Below are 14,910 nucleotides of genomic sequence, written 5' to 3'. Positions count from 1 at the left end.
ATGGGAGTGATGTGGTCTCGGGAGCGGGTGTGGGTGAGGAGGCGGGCAGCAGAGTTCTGGATATGTTGGAGTTTATTGAGGAGGTTGGATGGTATGCCATAGAGGATGCTATTGCAGTAGTCGAGTCGTGAAGTGATGAATGCATGAAACAGGGTTTCAGCAGCAGAGGAGGAGAGTGATGGGCGGAGACGGGCAATGTTTTTGAGGTGGAAAAAGGCGGTCCTGGTGATGTGATTTATGTGGTGGTTGAATTTGAGCTGACTGTCGAAAAGACTCCGAGGTTGCGGATGTGAGGGGGGGAGATAGAAGGTGGTTGTCAATGGTGAAGTTGAAATTCTGGATGTCTGTGATACGGGATGGGGGGCCGATGATGATGATGATGTCTGATTTGGCATTTATCTGTCTTTGCTGTGAAGCTTGTCTTCGGGGATATGGCTGTCAGTGAGTGTTTCGCTGACCTTGCTCGTGCTGGCTCTGGTCCTGCTCTGTTATCTCTCCTGCTCATCAAGGCTGCAGTAAAGTTCTCTAGATAAGGACCCGGCGTTGTGTGGGAGACCCTTCATCCCCCCTGCAGCCTCTTAATCCAACTCTCAAAAAGCTAGTGCACCGCGAAAAGTGTGTATACTCAACGTACAGTATGTGAAATTGGGCATTGGGCCTCATATAGCAGCCTCAATCATTTGCAGCTGAAACACTTGTCAGGAGATCACTGATAATGATGGCAAAAAAAGTTAAAACTCATCACAATAAACATCAAGATGTTCTTTCTCCAAATTCATCACAACCTAGTGGCTGTGGCACTAGGCTGTGGAAAAAGGCTGAATAAATACAACATTACTAATGCAGATGCGTTTATACAGGACAGAGGGGGTCACTGAATTGGTTGGGCTCTATGCAAATGATATAATACACAACACACAATACTTCTCCTATTTTGTAGGTGTTTATTTGAATATCCGGTGCACTCTTTATCCGCATCATCGAAACACCAAATGAGGGAATATTTTTTGTCAAAACAGTTTCCATCTTTTTTTGTTCCTTTTCGACTGGCGACTGTGGCTGTGAGGGAGTGTGGTCGTCTTTCAACCAGAAGGTTGTGGATTTGATCCCAGCCCATGCAGTCAACATGTCGACGTATCCTTGGGCAAGATACTTAACCCTGAGTTGCTCCCGATGGCATGGCCAACGGTGTGTGAATGTGTGTGAATGTTAGATCCTAGAGTAAGGTACACTGCTCTGTATGAATGGGTGTGAATGGGTGAATGACATGTAGTATGTAAAGCGCTTTGAGGGTTCTTAAAGACTGGACAAAGCGCTATATAAGTACAGTCCATTTTCATTGTCTGGAAACAATTTTGGATTACTTACACTTTGGAACCATCCCATTTAGAAAATCATGTTTTTATTTCCTACAATTCTACTGCACTTAAACTGGTTCATGTGATGAACATATTCAGCAACACTAAATACACATTCAAACCACAAGCAATGATGTAATAAATGATTACATAGTTTTCCATTATGCCAAATGTGTCACAGTTATACAACATGTTACTATCCGGCACAGATTGAGTGGACTGCAAGCAGTAGAGGAAACACAATGCGTCCGTCTGTGTCGATACTTGGCAACGGAAACATAGTCATAGAGTCAAAGAGAGAGTGAGTCCTTCACAGTGAATCGAGCATAGGCTGTTATCTGTGAAATGCTGTTGTGAGGGGAGGTTTGGGAAGGAAGGAGGGGTGCATTGATACTGTGGACCCAGTGAGCAGCTCCATGTGACAACTGCTTTGTTAGAAGCCCAGCATCAACATTGAGTATGAAAGGCTAACTTGAAATTGAGCAGGAATAATGGAACAGGCCCCTATCCATCTGTCACACCTGCGAACCTTGTGCTTTTATGAGCAAATAGCGCATTTAAAAAAAAAAAATGCAATAACAAAGCAATTACAAAGAAAAAAAGGAAACATCTGATCTGTGTTGTGCGCAAAGGAGACACAAATTAGGAAAAAAACTAATGTAAATGCAACATTTTTGATTAATGATTTATTTATGTTGTTTTGTCTGTCTGACTGTTTGTCTGACTGTTTTGTTTTGTTTGTTTTACTCCTGTTTTTTTCTGTAAAGCGACCTTGGGTCCCCTGAAAGGCGCTATATCAATTTAAGTTATTATTATTATCATTATTAATATTTATTTATTGTTTTTCCAACATTTGTGCATTTACAGCATTCTTTAAATGTTGTCATTTTGTTGAATTGTCTTCCTCTGCAATGGTATTATGGCACCTGAGTGGCATATAATGCCATCTACTGATTACGTCGTACGTACATTTGCATTTTCTTTTGCAATTTTCAGAAGATTTGGTATTTTCAGAAAATGTTGTTCAAATATGCACTAGACTGCTAATAAAGCAGATAGAAACTGCCTCCAGTTCACGTCCCCTCATAACAGGGTCACATGCTTGACACAGCTGGTTTCTTCTAACTGAGTGCAGTCAGAGGTGCTGAGTCATTTCCCCTTTTTACAATTTCTTCATGGTGGGTTTAGTTCAACAAAGCTAATTTATACACAAGCCTATAGAGAAAGCATGCTAATGACAATTAGAGGCATGACATATTATTCTTGCTTTCATGAATTTTAAAGACATTAAATTAGGTTAGTTTGTCATTTACATTTAAAGCACTATTTTCATAATGTGTGCATGCACACGAGGAGTAATATAACCAGGTACTTCTGTGAGTATGGATCCCATGTTCAGGTACATTAACATTCCTTACAGCTATAACAATTATTCATACAATCAGGATAAAGCTGATCACTTCCATTATGAATGTCATAAAATAAGAAATTTGTGGAAAATGACAATCAGTAAAATACATATATTTAAAAATGAATGATGCAATTAAGACAAGGAATGAGCTATTCCTGCAGTTGCGTAGGGAAACTGACAGGTGGACTGAATGTAAATTATATGAACAAAAGCTATCAGCTATTCATGGACTTATTCTGCATTTCTTTTGTCACAGTCTACCTCATAGTGACCATGTTGAGGAAGAATGGCAGGTCAGCTTTCAGATACATTTTTTGTTCAGATTTAACACTGGGTCACATCAATGTAGCGTTACGACTCTGACACACGAAGCTAAAGATGGAGCTTATATTGGTTGGTACAGTATTCAGAAAGAAAGTCAGTGGCGTGAAGTGGAGAGGAGCAGTCGACAGCAAACACACAGCAGTGAAAGGGTGTGGCTGCAGAGCATTGACTGTTGTGATTGATATCAGGCTGCTACTGTAAAAAAAAAAAAAAAGAGGCTTTGATTCAATCAAGTGCTCTAAGCTCACTACACTACAATAAGTACATTGTAAACGTTTACATAATCTTTTGGTTGCTGGGCTAAGGACTCAGTACCAGAGCATGCATGGGGCACCTGCTCTACCAGATGTGCTAAAGTGGCGCTCTCAGCAGGAGCATATTAATAGTCACAGCTGCAGAAGGTGTGCTTAAGAAAGACACTGTTAGCATGTTGCCTAAAAACTAATTACAGTCTCATATGGAGTTTGTACCGGCCATATACAATTATAAGAACTATCTCATTAGCACAGAAGCTAACGTGACTTCAGTCATGCTTGGATTACACAGTCCATTTTTACTCACAGTTTTTCTTACCATAAAAGGTAGATGTTTGTTAGCAGGCTGCGTAGACGCTAACAAGAATGTTGTCCCATTTGGAGTTTGCAGAGTCAAAAGACAACTTGCAAACTGTCTAATAAAGGTAAACATTTGTCAGAATGCTGCCTTGAAGCTAACACCCCCACAATTTAGTTTGATTCCATGGTGTCAAAGATAACTTGCTGCCCTAATTCGGCGCTTGTCAAACTCTTGAGTGTGTTTTATTTTCTCCACTCTTAAATTTTTTCTAGATGAGGAGTTGGAAAAAATCTTCTCATCAGGTTGGACGGTACGAATCTGAGACATGAAGGGAACTTCGAAAAAATTCTGTGGAGTTGTTGAGTACGCAGTTGAAAATGTACTATATTACCTATAGTACAGAGGGTAGAACCACCCTTGGCTTGGCTCATGCTTTAAAGTAGCATTGTAGCTACGATTCAAGATATCAATGTTTTTCTGTCTTTCTTTTAAATGACTACATTTGCTTATGTAGATATTTTCTTCCTATTACCTTTTTGTAAAAAGTGTATTTTATTTGCTAATACAACATATGTTTACAGAAACATCAGTAAGACCTACATATAGTTGGGGATGTGTTTTTTGCCAGCTCTAATGGTATTAATACTGTCACTTATTTGAGTTATATTAACATCATCAGCAGCTCTTTCGACTCCACTTTGAGCGATAGAATGACTAACAAAGCACTTATATACTAATAAAGGACTGGCTTATCTAAAGCCAGTTGAGTAGCACTTGAAATGTTTAGCTCTATGAAACCTGATGTACTTATATGATTCTGTTTTCTTCAAGTTTGTATCTTCCTGGTCGAATGTAATTATTGTAAGTCGCTTTGGATAAAAGCGTCAGCTAAATGCAATGTAATGTAATGTAATAACTAGTAATACCTAGAAACTAGAAATAAACGTTGTTTCTATGGCTGATCAAATATAAGAGATGCCCAGACCAGGAACATGTTAAACGTATGTCTTTTTCTAGCATAATATACCTAATTCAACATATCGGACATAATCTACTTAAACTGGCAGCTACGTGCTAATACTTCCTGATAAGGTCTTAAAGTCGTTGGGAAAAAATATTAAAAACGAAAAGGTATGGCAGAAATGAAAAGGTATAGAACTGATATCAGGCACACACCCACACTCACTGCACACCCTTTCTATATGAAACATTCACAACTTCTCCACGTTTTCCTATCTGCTCTTGCAGACTTGTCTGAAAGGCCCTTTTCTCAGTGGGGTTCAGTAATGGAGGAAGCAGCAATCTGGGGGGGGGGGGGGGGGGGTTTGCCCAACACTCTTCCCTGAATGTTACTCACATTATACTAAACTTTAGGGTTTAGCTTGAACTATTCCAAACACACTTGGAATGATCTTAGGCAACTGCCAGGGCCTGCACATCCCTAGAGATGACTGTGAATAATTGATTTCGACCAAAGAGACGTTTGCATTTCACTCCAATTTCCATTTAGAGGACAGTTTTGAGGAAGTGATTCAATAGTTGACTAATGCTTGCAACACTGGAAAGTTTTTTTCTCCTGTACAGGTTTATTTAGATTCAAATAATTAAGGTCACATGGCGCAGCAATTACCCATGCGATATGCTAAAATATGACCTCCAGCGGGAGATTTTCTGTCCTCAGGAACACCGCCTCAAAAAACATTTTCACCAGTGTCACGGTTATCTAATCAGATTCCACCTCACTCTTACTGAACTTGCAGTTTGCTTAACTTTTTTCCAAAGGCTCAAGTCTCTTGTGGTTTCTCTTTCCGCTACCTTAAGTGTTTTTTCATATTTCTGGGTCATATGAGGGAAAATAGACTAAGGCATTTTCTGATATGTCAAAATGTTTCCTGTATAAGGTGTGTAAACATTCTGAAGCTCACTCAGTAGGTAAACATGGCACGCGTTTTACCCTAGTGTCCACAACTTTGATGTTAGCGAGATGGCATTAATATTCTGGAGGGAGAGCAGGCGAGGGGCTTGTGTTCATCAGATATCCCTCAAACCCTGGGGGGTGTTGGTAACACGGTCAGTCTGGCATTCACAGGAGTTTGTGAGAAAAGAGGGGGCGAATGTGTGACAGTCTCTTAAAGGATGATCTCTCCTGTGTTTGTTCAATATAATTTCTCAGAGAGTGGTCTCAGTACTGTGGCTCTGTAAGAACTAATCGGCATTCAAATAATATAAAACCTGATTCATGCACTCCTAATGGAACATTAAGTTTCATAAAATGGCCGGGGGATAACCCAACACTGGCCAACAGCACAGCGTTACTGATTTTAATGAGTTGTGGCCCGATGATTTATGCAAAGTGTTCATTTTGCATCCAAAACTGCTCACATAGCAGTTAGCTTGGACATTTGCCACCCAACTCCGCTGCAGCAAGTAAATTACCTTTTCAAGACAATTTCTGGATATCTGAAATAGGAAATATGCTAGCCATAAACAAAAAGTAGCAAAAATTCAGAGAAATTCATGAAACAATAAATAATGAATAAAATAGAAATTATATTTATTTTATTATTACATGGAAATTAAATGTATTTTTCTTAATGTCTCAAAATGTATTTTCTTAAATTAATAAATCAATACAAATTCAATTACTTTGGAAGGTATGGTGAGATAAGGCCAACCATTAATTGCGACTGTGATTGACGTAATGCTCTATAAGATAACCCTTTTCTAGACATAATTACAAGGCATTTTGAATTAGGCTTTTTTGCCTGTTCTAACTAAAAAGATGTTACGGTTATAAACACAAGCCAAAACACCTAGGGAGAACATGGCTGGGTCTGCAGCAGCTTATGTTGATCCTGCAGCTTCATTCAGAGGCAGAGGCAGAGGCAGCGCAGCACCCACTGGCATTATTCCCTCAAAGTCCTTTTCCCGCAGCTGGAAACTTTGAAGAATGGCAGCACCAGTCCAGCCTTGTTTAGTCACGCAGAGAGGCATTATCTGAAAAGAGGGATGCTGCCAGTCCTCCCAACAGAGGCTGTCTGGATGTGTAATGAGATTGTGGGATGGTGAAGTGATCCAAGGTACAGTCTAGTCAGTAATGGTGGACTTTGTCAGCATTTCAGAGTCCCCCAGCATTCTTCTTGTCATGCAGACATTTTGGAAATGCATCACCTAACAACATTACCTAGTTGTAATGACGACTTTTAATGACATGAGTCTGTTCAGGGCTTTGTGAAATGACCACATTTGTCTTTTTTGTTTTTCCCAAACAGAGAGGGAAAGCCTTTTCCTCCATCAATCCCCGTCAGTCTCCGGCTCTCTCTGGCGCCATGCTTATAATCCTGGAGCAGCTCAATGGGCTGGCAGTATGGGTCATTAACTTTCCAATACTTTTTCTCTGTGTTGGTCAATAGCCATGGATGTAGTCAGAATTGAAAAGGCTGATTTGTTCCGCAGAGGCAGACGGATCTGAGCACAGGGGCAGCAGCACATCAATATCTCATCTTATGGAACTCTATAGCTTTCATTTCACAGAAATGACAAAGAAAAATGTACTCATATTTTTCAACTACGGATTGGTTTATTAATGTGTTGCCATCCAGTCAATTTGGACGAATCCAAAAAAGTTCTGGCATAGCCTGACATGAAATTGGAATCTTTTCTCCTTTTTTTTTTATCTGAGTGCGAACCTTTGGTGTGCTTTGTCCTTGTTACAATCTCATCAAGCTTTTTTCTCTTTGCTTATCTGAGCATGTGAGCATGAGACTTGGCAAGAAATAAAGCAAGAGGGTGAGAATTTCAGATTTGTATGATTGCTGTTAGTTGAGCGGAGAATAAGGGTTTCAAAATCTGTCATGTCAAGTCCTCATAATAAATCAAAGGAGCGCAAAGGCCCAACCCCGTCATATCCCTTTCATTTAATTTAGACTTACAATACAATTGTGTTTTAAGTAATACAACTAAAAATGTAAAACTTTAAGCATTCATTCTCAAATCCACCTGACTCCGATCTTACCTGAATGTAAAATGATTTACCTTAGGCTGCTTGAAGTGGATGAAATGTGTGAGTGATAACATTTCAAATTCATTGCAGCAAATTGAACATTCAAGATATAAATATGGATAGTTCCTACTAGGTATTAAACCTTAAACACATTCACAGTGTCTCTCGCTGCTCTCCTCGTCCCTGTGATCTCTTCGCCTGGATGTTTGCCTCATGTCCCTGACGTCTCCGTGCCAGCCAGCTTCCTGCTTCCACTGCCGTTTACTGTGCCTCTGCTTAAAATACACTTTTTGTTTTTGACCATCTCTTTCTCTAAGTCTTTTGCTTTGGGGTCCAATATCTCTAGGCCGTAACAGTTAATAACAACTTGCTGCCTTAAATTTGGGCTTTTTATACTTTGTGTGTTTTATTTTCTCCATTCTTCTACTTGTCAAAGCTACAGAAAACTATTGCCCAGTGCTGCAGTTCCTCTCAGCTCGATGGAGAGTTTTATAATTTATCAGCTCATTGTTTTGGTTTTGCTTCCGGCAAATGTACTGTTTTGATTAACTGTCACTGATATCACCAGTTGTTGTTTTTTTTAGATGAGAAGGCCTGCTGAATCACCTAACAACTGACAACAACTAGAGCATTTTAGAAGGCTCTTCAACAAAACATCCCTTGGAAGATTGAGGAGACCAAAACAAAGTCAAAATGAGAGTGAAGATTAACACTTCATCACTTTAAATGAATGCTAATGACTTTCTGCCTGATGTCTAGATAAACAACATTTTTAGAAGAATGTATGTTGTTCTGTTAACAGTTAGCTGCACTTCCCTCAAAACCATTATATATGTTGATGTAAGGGAAAGCAGAGAATAAGATCAAACACTCCTGACAAAAACACAGAATCGACTACAAGTCCTCAAGTCAGGCAAGCCATCATTGATTGTTCTGCTTTGCTCAAACAACAAAATGGGTCCTTTATTTGTCATCACATTCCAAATGACCCATTTTGCAGCACAAGTTGTTCTGCACTTGAATCCACAATGAGTTTTAGGGTTGAATTTACCCCTTCAAGTCTTGGAGAGAGAAACTTATGAGCAGATGAAAGCAGCAAGACTTTTCCGCCAGAGTGCTGCAGGGGGGTGGGGGGGGGTGCTTGGTGAATGAAGGACATCTGTGACTTAATGAGCGACAGATTCAACTCTTGACTCAACTGTGTAATCATTTGGCTTCAAAATTCTTTGGAGTGATTTCCATTTTTGCACTTTGGGTTTTTTAAATTAACATGTTCAGGTCTAGATTCAGACTGGCACCTGCTGAGTTAATGTGGACAATTGTTTCTCGGTGTACTTGATGGTAAGTATAAAATAACAAAAATGTGCATTTTATATTCTACTTACATCATTATCAATTCAAATTACAATGTGTAAATATATTTTATTCAGGTGGATATTGCTTGGTTTTCTTAATCATCCTCTCATCAGCAGCCACAGCAGCATTTAGTGACCAAACATCAGTGAGAAAGCGTGGCCATAACGATCAGTTTCCATCTAATACCAGCCTTAATAACAGCTCACCTCTCACACACAACGGAGAGTGTATAACCAGAACCTGAGAGACCTTAGCCTGGGAGGGGGCAATCATTAAACATTTCCAGTGAAAAACGACCCTGTGACATATCGGAGTCTGAATACTGCAGGTACTGAGTTGTGAAAGTGGTCTGACCTTCAAAGTTCCATCCTGTTGAGAGGGCTTTAGGTGGACGCTCTCTTGGATAAAAGGTGGCCCATGTCACCCGAGGATACAAAGTTGGTCGTGCAATTTTTACGTCTAGCCAGCGGTGGTTTGACACTGCTGACACTGTTATAGACCAATGGTCTGTGGAGCAGTAGAAAATGCCAGCCAGCACAATTTTTTTTCATATTGTTAGAATAATAATACTCAGTGGCCATGTATTTTAGGGTTTATTACAAGGACTTTATAACCAATTCTGACATTGAAGTTTATAAATAATATTTCCGGGGCATGAGTTTACTGGCATATTTTAGTAGTAACCCAGCTAGCGGGGAACGTTCTCACAACTTTGGCTAACGTTACCTATTGGTTCTAACAAGGTTTTAAACAAACGTTTCAATCTGATGTTCAAAGAACCTTTTTAGGATTTTTATTTGTTCAAATAATGTTCCTATAAGGTTTAAGGTTAACTAAGACATAAAGTTTTAACTGCAACATTCAGAGGATGTTTTGAGGATGTTATTAAGGCCTGAGATGACAAAAAAGTTTTTTTATAAAACATTCCTTTAATATGATACGTTAACAAAGGTGGAACGTTTTGCCTGCAACATTCTAAGGATGTGTTTTGGACGTTGTTGGGTATCACATTAAAGATGTTCTTTATAAAACGTTCCCTCAATGTTACATGATAACAAATGAAGAACATTTTCAAAGCAACATTCTGAAATTGTTTTCAGGATGTTATTGAGGCCTGAGATGAGAGAAAGGGTTGTATAAAATGTTCCCTCAATGTTACATGATAACAAATGAAGAACATTCTCCAAGAAACATTCTGAAAATGTTTTCAGGATGTTATTGAGGACTGAGATGACAGAAAGTGTTTTATAAAATGTTCCTTTAATGTGATATGTTAAAAAAGGTGGAACGTTTTGCCTGCAACATTCTAAGGATGTGATTTGGACGTTGTTGGGTATCACATTAAAGATGTTCTTTATAAAACGTTCCCTCAATGTTACATGATAACTGTTACGTGCCAGGCAGGCTGTACTTGTGGGGTTTTCTTTCCCTCCTGTGTTTCTCTCTTCTCCCTGTCTTCTGCACAGCTAATCAGCAGCTGATCAGAATCTGCCTGTGCACCTGAGTCTGATGGCTGATTGGATCCCCTCACCCTCAGCTGGCCTATCAGCAGCCAGGGCCGACCATAAAGGAGGCACCCAGGAAGTCTTCTCTCTCTCACTCTGGGCCTGTTGCTGATGAAGGAGCCTGCAGTGTTTAAGCAACTCATGATCTTTCAATTGTCTGACCTTTGTGAAAGTGTGTGTTGAGAGGTGGAGGAGTTAGGTAAGTCTGGGGTACCCTGTACATTTCTCACCACGTAGCTAACTAATGTTCAGACACACTAGGTTAGTGGATTGTTGCCACCCCTGTATATTGTTTTGTCAAATTCTTTGTAGTTTAGTTAGTGAGGGGTGTTTTTGTTTGAGTTTTGGTTTCAAAGGATAGATGTAGAGAGAGGCCTGGTTTTGTTATGCTTGTTTCTTTTGTTTGGCACAATCCTTTGACTCCTCCTCCTCCTCACCAACCGAGTGTTTCAAGTATATGTCTGTTCGATTCTGGGTTTACTAAAAATAAACCTTTTGTCAACTGTTAAACTGACTCCCTCATTTTTATGGGTTGTATGTTATTGTCTCCAGGTCCCCTAGACCTTAGTGGGGACGTAACAATAACAAATGAAGAAGATTTTCAAAGCAACATTCAGAAAATGTTTTCAGGATGTTATTGAGGCCTGAGATGAGAGAAAGGGTTGTATAAAATGTTCCCTCAATGTTACATTATAACAAATGAAGAACATTCTCCAAGAAAGATTCTGAAAATGTTTTCAGGATGTTATTGAGGACTGAGTTGACAAAGTGTTTTATAAAATGTTCCTTTAATGTGACGTTTGCCTGCAACATTCTAAGGATGTGTTTTGGGCGTTGGTGGATAATACATTAAAGATGTTCTTTATAAAACGTTCCCTCAATGTTACATGATAACAAATGAAGAACATTCTCCAAAAAACATTCTGAAAATGTTTTCAGGATGTTCTTTTTTTATAAAACTTTGCCGTTATTGCAAATATTAACACGGTCATGGTCAATGTCCGATTTATTTCTAGAGCGCTTTAAAAAGCAAACTTGTTGCATTTGTTTGAAAAGGATGTTTTAAAAAAAATCTGATGTCACCATATTTTCCTTTTGAAAAAAACCAACAAGCACGTAATTCATGATAAGCTGTAAGCAGATATTGCATGTTTGCGGTGGCATGTGTGAGTTCCCAGCTAGAAATGTTTGTTACCATTCGTTGTTGTAGGAATGTTTTCAGCGGGACCCTTTATTTTGGTTCCCAGAATTTTCTTCTGAAAGGTAGGATAACGTTCTTTAAAAACATTCTTAAAATGTTTGGTGATCTTCTTAAGATGTTTTTGATAACCTTAAGATGTTTTTGATAACATTATTAGAACATTATGCCCTACTGTTCTTAAAACGTTTTCAGTGGGATGTTTTATTTTGGTTCCCAGAATGTTCTTCTGAAAGGTAGGACAACGTTCTCTAAAAACATTCTTACTATTTTTGGTGATAACTTTTTTTAAATGTATGAGCGTATACATCTTAAGTGCTGTTCAAATTCTCTACATGATAGGAAAGGAGGTTTCAAACTTCCTTTATAACCTCCTTTAGCTTAGGAACCACTGAACCTCCCTTACCGAAAGGAGAGGAGAAAATGCTGCCCCACAATGCCTTGCAGCCACAGCATTTGCGTCACACAACAGTCGGCCGTTCACGGAAACAACCGATTATGACGGAGAAATTATATCATGAAAGTTACGGTGCTTATTAAGCATTTTAAAATGTATGTGGTAAGTTGCCAAAGTGCTTTGTTTTGAACGTTCATCAGTATTATAATCAAAAAGAGAAATATGAACGCTAGTTTTTACTGAAATTATTAAAGTCAACATTTCACAGAGCTGTGTGGGGTTTGTTCAACTTTTAAAATATGTTTGAATGGTGATATACACAGTGATAGATGTTAAGGACTAACGTTTATAATAAATACATCCCAGCTAGCGGGGAACGTTCTCACAACTTTGGCTAACGTTACCTATTGGTTCTAACAAGGTTTTAAAGAAACGTTTTAATCTGATGTTCAAAGAACCTTTTTAGGATTTGTATTTGTTCAAATAATGTTCCTATAAGGTTTAAGGTTAACTAAGACATAACGTTTTAACTGCAACATTCAGAGGATGTTTTGAGGATGTTATTGAGGCCTTTCATGTGATATGTTAACAAAGGTGGAACGTTTTGCCTGCAACATTCTAAGGACGTGTTTTGGACGTTGTTGGGTAACCCATTAAAGATGTTCTATATAAAACGTTCCCTCAATGTTACATGATAACAAATAAAGAACATTCTCCAAGCAACATTCTGAAAATGTTTTCAGGATGTTATTGAGACCTGAGATGACAGAAAGGATTTTATAAAATATTCCTTTAATGCCATAAGTTAACAAAGGTGGAATGTTTTGCCTCCAACATTCAAAGGATGTGTTTTGGACATTGTTGGGGTAACACATTAAAGATGTTCTTTTATAGAACATTCCCTCAATGTTACATGATAACCAAAGAAGAACATTTTGAAAGCAACATTTGGATAATGTTTTCAGGAGGTTATTATTTTTTTATAAAATGTTCCTGTGATGCGAAATATTAACAGGGTCATGATCAACGTCAGATTTATTTGTAGTGCGCTTTAAAAAACAAAGTTTTTGCATTTGTTTGAAAAGGTTGTTTAAAATAAATCTGATGTCACCACATTTTCCTTTTTAGAAAAAAACAAGCACGTAATTCATGATATTGCATGTTTGCGTAGGCATGTCTGAGTTCCCAGCTAGACATTGTGGGTTCTAAAAACATTCTGAGAATGTTACCATTCATTGTTCTAGGAATGGTTTCATCGAGAAGTTTTACTTTGGTTCCTAGAATGTACTTCCGAAAGGTAGGATAACGTTCTCTAAAAACATTCTTAAAATGTTTGGTGATAACATTGTTCGAACATTATACCCCAAGTGTTTGTTGTTTATGCACATACGTATCTCTATTGTCATATGGATCGAATAACACTTAGAAAACCAAAGACAGACATATAGAAGAACGGACCGACTATCACTGCCCGTCCCTTCTTCTTCTTTTCTTTAATGGTGAATCGCTTCCACTTGGAGCATATATCGCCACCTACTGTTGAGTTATTACATTTTCATACTAAATCCTTGTCCTCAGACCAGTGCTTTTGAGGAACTTGAAGATCAGATTGTTTGCTTCATTTCTTGATTTACTTTCAAATATTGCCTTGAAATCCATGTCCTTGATGTTGAGTTGTTCCAGTGCAGTTTTCAGAATGAATCTTTGTCTGTTATAATCCGGGCAGCTAAAAAATACATGATGTATTGTCTCTGGTTGTTGGCAACCATCACAATTGCCATTTGGATGTTTTCCAATCAGATGCAGTGATGAGTTTAGTCCAGAGTTTCCCAATTTTATCCTGCTGTTAATGCTCTGCTCTCTTCTACTACTCCCCCAAGTGCTTCCTGTTCCTACTTCCCTTTGTATCTGATATAAATGTCTTCCTTTGGTGTTACTGTGCCATAGTTTTTGCCATTGTTGCTTGATAACCACTTTTGTAAAAGATTTGACTTCTGCTCTACTGATGGGTACCATAATATCAATCTGGTTTGCTTTCAAACCACATTTTGCCAGTTGATCCACTACTTCATTCCCTCTAATACCCACATGCGCTGGAACCCACACAAATTGAACAACAATTCCCAGATGAACTAACCTAAACATGCTTTGTAAAATTTCATGTAAAATATCCTGACGACATTCTGAAGAGAAGTTGTCTATACTCTCCAGAGCTGCACTGGATTCAGAGCAAATGACCACTCGCATTGGCTGTATTTCCTCTACCCACTGAAGTGCTAGAGAGAGAGCCATCATCTCTACTGTATATACTGCAATGTGATCACTTGTACGCTTTCCCACTTTGACTTTTAACTCAGGAACATAAAATGCACAACTAGTTAGACCATTTTCTGGATTTTTGGATCCATCAGTAAATATTTTTATAAAGTGCCCATATTGTTCATGTAGAACAGTGTTCACATAAGCCTGTACATTGAATTTGTTTTTCATTGAATGTACCCGTTTCAATAGTGATAAATCTACTATAGGTTGAGGTAGCAACCCTGGTGGAACAGCTGATAACAACACCGTCGGACTAATATTCCATTCTTTAACTTTGAATTCCTTACATATTTCCGAAACACAAAAACAAAAACTTTCTTTTTTTATTTTGTTACTTTCCCAACTTGTTTGTATAGTTTGTTTAGTAGGGTGAGTATCTTTATGACCCTGTAGATTTGCCCAGTAATTAACAATTAACTGCTTTCTCCTCAAAGAAATAGGTACTTCTCCGACCTCTACCTGAAGTGCCGACACTGGTGTA

This window comes from Notothenia rossii (assembly GCF_949606895.1).
Source record: "Notothenia rossii genome assembly, chromosome: 6".
Lineage (NCBI taxonomy): Eukaryota > Metazoa > Chordata > Actinopteri > Perciformes > Nototheniidae > Notothenia > Notothenia rossii.
Note: the sequence above shows the minus strand (reverse complement) of the source record.